This window comes from Tympanuchus pallidicinctus, unplaced genomic scaffold (assembly GCF_026119805.1).
Source record: "Tympanuchus pallidicinctus isolate F22 unplaced genomic scaffold, pur_lepc_1.0 scaffold3, whole genome shotgun sequence".
NCBI classification, from domain to species: domain Eukaryota; kingdom Metazoa; phylum Chordata; class Aves; order Galliformes; family Phasianidae; genus Tympanuchus; species Tympanuchus pallidicinctus.
Window position 1 is genome coordinate 73,967,793 of NW_026294747.1, and position 7,287 is coordinate 73,975,079.

General features: G+C 43.3%; 1 long non-coding RNA gene across 3 annotated transcripts; it reads right to left on the reverse strand.

Moving 5' to 3' along the window:
- Window positions 1-1,016: 1,016 nt before the first annotated feature.
- LOC128086484 (uncharacterized) lies at window positions 1,017-6,749 on the reverse strand. 3 transcript variants are annotated; one of them, XR_008209381.1, is made up of 5 exons: window positions 6,633-6,749; window positions 5,920-6,059; window positions 3,244-5,199; window positions 2,856-2,927; window positions 1,017-2,451 (listed from the first exon to the last, which is right to left on the reverse strand). It is a non-coding gene; the product is annotated as an uncharacterized LOC128086484 (long non-coding RNA). The 3 variants fall into 3 exon arrangements; XR_008209380.1 differs by having other exon boundaries at window positions 1,017-2,481; XR_008209379.1 differs by having other exon boundaries at window positions 1,017-2,927.
- Between the last annotated feature and the right edge of the window lie 538 nt (window positions 6,750-7,287).

The window sequence follows — 7,287 nt, forward strand, 5'->3', positions numbered from 1 at the left end:
ACAACTTATCCTTTCTATTTTTAAGAAGCCTGCAATTTTTCAGCCTGATTCATGATTTATTTTATTTTTTTTGTGAGAGGCTGAATTATTTGGGAAGAAGACAGTCATACTTGTCTATGTCTAGTGTTGGGCAGCCAATAGCTGTGCTCTGAAACACCCATGGAGAAACCTTTCTTCTTTGACAGTGTAGGAAATTTGGCTGGTTAAAGTGCCCTGATTCATCCTGCAATTAAATGCCTTGAACAGGATTGCAAAAATGCATGTGAAGTTGCGATATTTATCTATGACAAAGCTGGAACGATCATGGGTCTAAAGAGCCTCTCTGTGCTTTAAGAAACTGTGGTCTTATGGGGCTGGTGTGTAAGCCTATCAGAAAGGTATGTATGCACAGCTAGAAAACAGATATCTGACTTTGTGTCCTGACTAAAGGGAATGGCACTAAAAGCCTTCCGAGAAGTTACTGTGATTTGGTGGCATATGAAAGCACAAGCAAGGAAGACACAAGAGGTACAAGGAGGCATTATGTGAGGAGCAGCTGAGGTGCCTGGCTGCGCTCAGCCCAGAGCAGAGGAGCTGAGCGGAGGCCTGATGGCGGCTGCAGCTCCTCACAGGGAGCGGAGGGCAGCGCTGAGCTCTGCTCTGTGTGACAGCGACAAGGCTGAGGGAACGGCATGGAGCTGCGTGAGGGGAGGGCAGCTGGGCTCAGGGAATGGTTCTGCACCAGAGGGCGGTGGGCACGGAACGGGCTGCACAGGGCTGTGGGCACGGCCCTGAGTGCTGGAGTTCAAGGAGCGTCTGGACACTGCTCACAGACACTGGGTTTGGATTTTGGATGGTGCTGAGTGAAGCTGGGAATTGGATTCACTGTTTCCTGTAGGTCACTTCCAGCTCAGGAGATTGCACGATTCTATGGCTAGCTTCAGTAGAGAGCAGCTTGCATGGAAATCAAGAAGCTTTTGCTTTCAGGGAAAAGATGATAACATCGACATGAAACATCTGAAAGTTTTGCGATCCACTGTAGTGGAAAAATACTATTTTTATTATTTGATATTATTCTTTAGCTGATTTATGACCTGTTACCACAGTGATTTCTGAGGCTATTTACTTTTCATGCAATACTTCTCAATGACAATGCAGGTTTCTTTAAAGCCAGTATTAGTCATTAGCTGGAAGGAGAGCATCAATGCGAACCAAATGAATGAGTTTCCTTACATTTGGAGTTTTTTTGTTCCATCAGCATGCACACTCTGGAAAAGTATTGAAAAAAATCAGCTATGTATATGAGCTAGGTTTGTGCTTAGGAACGAATGCATTGTAGAAAAAAAGCAAAAGCATTCTTTATAGTAAAGTATCTTGTCTTTTGGGGGTCTGCGTTGCTAATGAAGGTGGATGGGTTTGCTCTGGTGCAGTAGAAACTACTGCACACGCACAAAGTAGCTTTTGGAGAAACAAGAGCTGGAGAGGCTAGAATTCTCACCCTTGCTATCCCATGTTTCTTAGAAGGGATGGAATGCATGCTGTGTCCCATTTTGTAGTTTTGTCCATCCTCCTGTAAGAACTGTGCTCCTCATCCTCATCCAGATAGGTTATCCTGATCCTCAGTCTGAGGGTCAGAGCCTTCACCTCTGAGATGACATAGGATAGATAGAAATGTTTCCAGGTAAAATGTGAAAGGTTTTTATAGAGAGTAGCTTTGGTCTTTCTTTGTGGGGAATTTCTGTATGAAATGCTTCAGAAAATGTATGCGGGGATTTGTTTTAATAAAAAGCAAATACTAGAAAATTTTTCCTAATGCTTCCCTGCAGCAGTGATCTGCAGCCAGACTTTACTCCCCACAATGTATCTCATAGATGTTTCCCCATGATGTGTGACCTGCTGTTGTAAATGTATTTTCTGCCCAGCTCTCACTCCATTTTTTTCAAAACAATCTCTGTTCCAAATTCACATAAGCTGAAACCAAGTGGAACTATGTAGGCAGATTGCAGCGCTCTGAATCCAAAGCATAAAAATCACCTCACTTATTTCCCCTGGCTCCCCAAATCCCTGCTGCACTTCCCGAAACAGAAGGAGGGAATCTCACACCAAGTAGCTATTATTCACCTTTCCCCTTTCTCACTGATATCAGGAAACATGGCAGCCCACAGACTTGCCTGTCCCATGTCCCATGCCATCTCCATGTCCATGGAAGTGCACAATGAAGGCAGGGTGAGTCTGGCAGCTCCACAACAGTTGTTCTCTGTGAATGCTCAGGTGGGACAAGCAGGACTCATTGCAGCAGGCAGTAGTGTCAACACAATCACACCACTTTTTGACTTGCTTCCTGTTCCAACATCAGGATGGATCTCAGCAGGAGGCCTCCACGATAGTTCTCCGTTGTGGATACATTTTTCTCGTGCTGATTTTCCCTGTTCCCTCTGGACAGTTTGGTAGATGCTGTTCCTGACATTGTTGCTGTAAGACACCTCAAATCCTTCAGTTAACCTGTGAAATGTAAGAGCTGAATATACTTTTTAAAGCTCAATATATCTTGTATTAAAGGACACAGAGAAGAGTTTGTCAGGGAAAAAAGAGAGACTTAATATTAAGTTTAAAAGAGACAACTGAATGTTGTTTCTGTGAATTGTACACTGTTTAATCTACTTTAAGCAACAGGAAAAAAGCATCTCCCCTGTGTCTGATTATACCCTTATTAATGCTGCTGCATTGCTGGAGTGAGAGGCAAGGCAGGTTTGGCAGGGATGAGCCCTTGGCTGCCTGCCCCCAGACCATGGGATTGCAGGAGGCACTACACCGACTGCCTCCACCAGATCCATCCTTCCCATTACCACGAGCAGCCCTTCAGGCTCCATGCTCACCGTCAGTCAGTAGGGGAGCTTTGACAAGGCCCAGGCTTTGCTCCAAAAGAGACAGAGGTGGTAACGTCACACCTACAGGTCAGAAGATAAAGGCAGGTAAAACACCTTGCTTGCAGAAGCAAAAAAGGAGATCAAATCAGCTCCCATGAAAGGGTAACTCATAGACTGAGCTCCAATGAGAGGATGCCGTTGTCCTCCTTTTAGCAAGCCCCTCCTCTTTTTTCCAACACATACTAATAAAAGATATTCAAGCACAAAACAAAGTAAATCCAAATGAAAAATTCAGCCTGCCCGCTGAATGGCTGATTTAATGAAACTCATGCTTTGCAAGGTTATCTTTTAATCTTTTACTGAGGTCAAATGAAAAAAAAAAAATCATTATACACACCTAAGACAAAATTTGCTGTTGAACATCTTTTAACTACACAGGAGTACAGCTGTTCTTCTGACTGGTGATTTTAAGAGAACTTGGAACAATAAATCAGAAAATGTCAGGTTTCAATTAGATGGATTAATGAAGGGGATAGTGGCAACTTGTGGGAGGGAAAAATAAACCATGAAAAGCAAAAACATGGGTAATACAAAACATATGTAAATGAGGATCTAAGGAACCTCTTTAGCGTACTTAGCATGAAACTATTAACACTTCGATAGGCAGAAAAGGCAGCTTTGAGGCATCCCAGCTGGAGTGAGCCAGATGCGGACACATGGACTTTTACATACTGAGACATAGGCTGCAATAGAAACTTTCCCTCTGGTTGTGAACAAAGGGAAACACATGTTCAGGTCATTTAGCCAAGGGGCATTGGACAACAAGGGTGGCTGATGTTCTCATGTACCTGTGGGCACAGGATACCACAGCAGCTCTGCAGAAAAGAATGCACCCAACCAGAACCTGCAGACTGACAGCTCCAATACTAACATCAGGGGACTTGGCTTTTGCAGTTTTCCTTCTTTTAGTTCATGTTTTTGCAATGATCTGCCACAAACAGATAATTTAGAGTACATTGTATGAGTTGAGTGTTTTCTCATATTTATTGCTAGCCTCCAGTTTTACGTAACCCAGTCTTTCCCTTTTCAGATTCATGCCCATAGATCCAAATCTTCCTTCCAATAAAAGCTGTGGAAATTTTGCCACTGACTTTTCTCAATTTCCAGCACTTTTCCCATACTTCTGGTTTTACATTCAGCTGAGTCTTAAATCCTCAAACTTCTCTGTATAAGACCAACACCAGGAAGGAATGAGGACATTCAGTTTTCAGCTTAGGCAAGACAACTGCTGAGCCATTAGAAACTCATGTGGGTTTATAAGGCCCCTAGGCACTAGAGAAAGGTTGACGTGCTATCTTATGCAGAAATGGAAAATATGGGGAACAACCAACCAGTTTAACCTTGGCAAGATACTGCAACAAAGTATTAAGCAACTGCTTCATAGCAAATTGGAATAACTCTCTGATAAAAAGAACTGGTTAACTTGGATTTATGAAGAACAAAGAATGTCAAACCACAGTCTCTTCCACTGAGAGGGAAAATGTTTTACTGTCTGGGAAGAATTCATCGGTTCAATTTTGAGTTTAATAATGTGTTTTCTGACATTTCCCTTGCTGCGGACATAAGTTTTAAACGAAAATTCCCCCAAATGGGCATGCAGCTGGCTGTAAAACATGCAGTCAAGTAATAACATTCAGGGCATCAGTCTCACAAAACACACTTTTTAGAGCACTGCAGGTATCTACTGAGCTTTCATTACTAGATTTCTAGCCATCCAGGTCTGAAATTTGAGGTGACAAATGGCACTTTTGCTATTAGAGGTGCACATGGAGATACCTACACCAGCCTCACACAAGCAGAGCTGTTAGTTCAGGCATGGGAAGGTTTACTGGCACAGGCGTGCAGAGAGTTATGGATGCCTCATCACTGGAGACATTCAAGGCTGGATTGGATGGGCCACTGGGCAGCCTGATCTGTTCAGTGGCAGTCCTGTCCATGACAGGGGGTTAGAACTGGATGGTCTCTAAGTTCCCTTGCAAGCTAAGCCATTATACGATTTTGTGATTCTATGATTCTGGGATAAGGTTTCACCACATAGACTGCAAGTTGTTGTGTTGAATCCTTCATCTGTGCCTTAGGACTGCTGCAATGCATCCATGCTGGGCTTTGAGTAGAGCTGTCACCAGGCTGCATGTTCCAGGTAACACAGGTGGCCCTCAGGGCAGGCATTGCCAGCCTACAGAGAGCACACTGCATCTGTCTATATTCCCAAGACAGAGGAGCTGGTCATAAAGAAGTCTGTAAGGGAATGTAATATAGAACTATATCTCCCAAGTCACAGGTTGTTGCTCACCTGTAGGGGAAAAAGTACGTTGTTTTGTATACTTGGAAAAAGGATGAAAAACAAAGGGAGAGAGGAAGGAAAGGAAGTGGGAAGGAAGGGGGAAGGGGTGGGAGGGAGGGAGAAAGGAAGGAAGAATGGAAGGAAGGGAGGGAGAGAGGAAGGGAGGAAAGCAGGAAGGGAGGAAGGAGGAAGTAGGGATGTTTGTTATAAAATATTTTACTGAAAGCTCATTGTTTGATGCTGTAAGAAAAGTTATGTTTTCCAAGCGGTGAAACTGTCAGCCATGCTTTCGATATATCTAGTACTAGGTAGCCAACAGATCTCTACAGGCAAAATACAGACATGAGTTTGGTCTCACAAGGATCAAAATTGGAATTATAAGCAGAACTCCTAAGCTAATGGCTGATAACACATCTTGTAAATCATTATGTTGAACAAAAAGCCTTCTGAGACTTCTTTTCAGCATACAGCTGATAATCAAATCTCTTTTAGGTCTTTGAAGGTTATTTTGAAATTAAATCAATACTTAGCTCTGCTGCTGTCCTTCATTGAACACATCCAAAAGATAGAACCCTTTTCTCAAACAAAGGGAATCCTTGTCCTAACTTTGACTAAAAACTCTTCACTCCAATATATGGAATACTGGAATATTCCAGGAAAGCTTCTAAATAAGTTCAGCAAACAGTTGCTCAATCCTTCCTTCCCTCCCTTTGGATCCCGGGTGCTGACCTGGCATTCATTCCTTATTTGCCATGGGGAGCTCTGCAAACCAAGTTTCCATGGCAGCGCTAATCTGTGAATGCGGCTGTCTCCATCCATGGTCACTGAGGACATGCTTTGCCCTTCTGGTGTCCCATTGCTGGCTGCTCCTGGTGACAGAAAACAAGCACCTTCAGCAAACATGACCTATTGAGCTCTGCCAGGGGCCTGGGCAGTGCAGTGCAGGGACATCCTTACTCCTGGGATTTTCCACCCAGGTCTCTCAAAGGCTTCCCACCCTTAATATAGTCTGGTTTTTTTAGATGCAGGTATGACTTAAGAAAAGGTAAACCCAGCTGCAAATCCTTTCCCATCAGCCCTAGAAATCTCTGGCAAATGGTTTCTGCACAGAAACAATGAACACAAAGTCCACCACGTTCCCCAATCACCTAACTTATTCATTTCATGCCTAACAATCAAAGACAGTTCTTCTGGGCAGTAAAATAGTTGTTTACAAAAATTGCATAAGAGGATGACAGAGAAACGTTTCTAGATTACACTTTTTAAACTGCTAAAAATGGTACTATTTCCATTGGTTGGTTGGAAAAGTGTCTGAAATGCGTTCAAGCAGAAAAACTGTCTATTTGGAGTATATAACCTATATATTCTTTAAAGCATAACTCTTTCCTGTCTCCCCCAGGTTTCCTTCCTTTGTTCTGGGGTACTCAAGTCTTGCTACTCACCTTCATTTAACCAGGTTCATAAGGAGCAGCACAAAGGCTGGGCACCATGTGCAGGCATCTGGCCTTTGTGCACTGTCAGTTACTGCCGCAGTGTTGTCTGATTTCATGTGTTTGCCCTCACGTAACACAGAATGTTGTCACATTCTGATCGTTATCTCCAAGTTCTCCAAATACTTCTCAGAAAATACAGACAGCTAAGTCCCTTACTTTGGGAAAATTCCCACTGCCACCATCCAGTAGATGTTTTACCCACAATTAGCAGCTACCATCCGTGTATTTATAGGAATTCCTCTGAAATCGAAAACACAGCCTAATGGGGTATAAAAGAAAGAGAGAGAAAGTGACTTTTGGACGTGGCATGCTTCCACCCCACAGAGCTGAGGTTGGACAGTGAAGGGACCCCTGGCCCAGAGTCCTGCCAGTTACTTTAATCCTGACCTGAAGAGGAATGATACTAAACACTCCACAAAAATGCTTCCAAACATTGCCATAGGAGAAAGGAAAAATGTTAACTCTGCCCTCACTGATCCAGCTCTGGTAGGGGGCAAATTCCACTTTACGTGGAGTAACATAAACATGAAAGACATACCCTCCAGTGAAAATCTTGCACAACCTCCTAGAACGGGCAGAATTAATCACAGGGAATAATTACGGT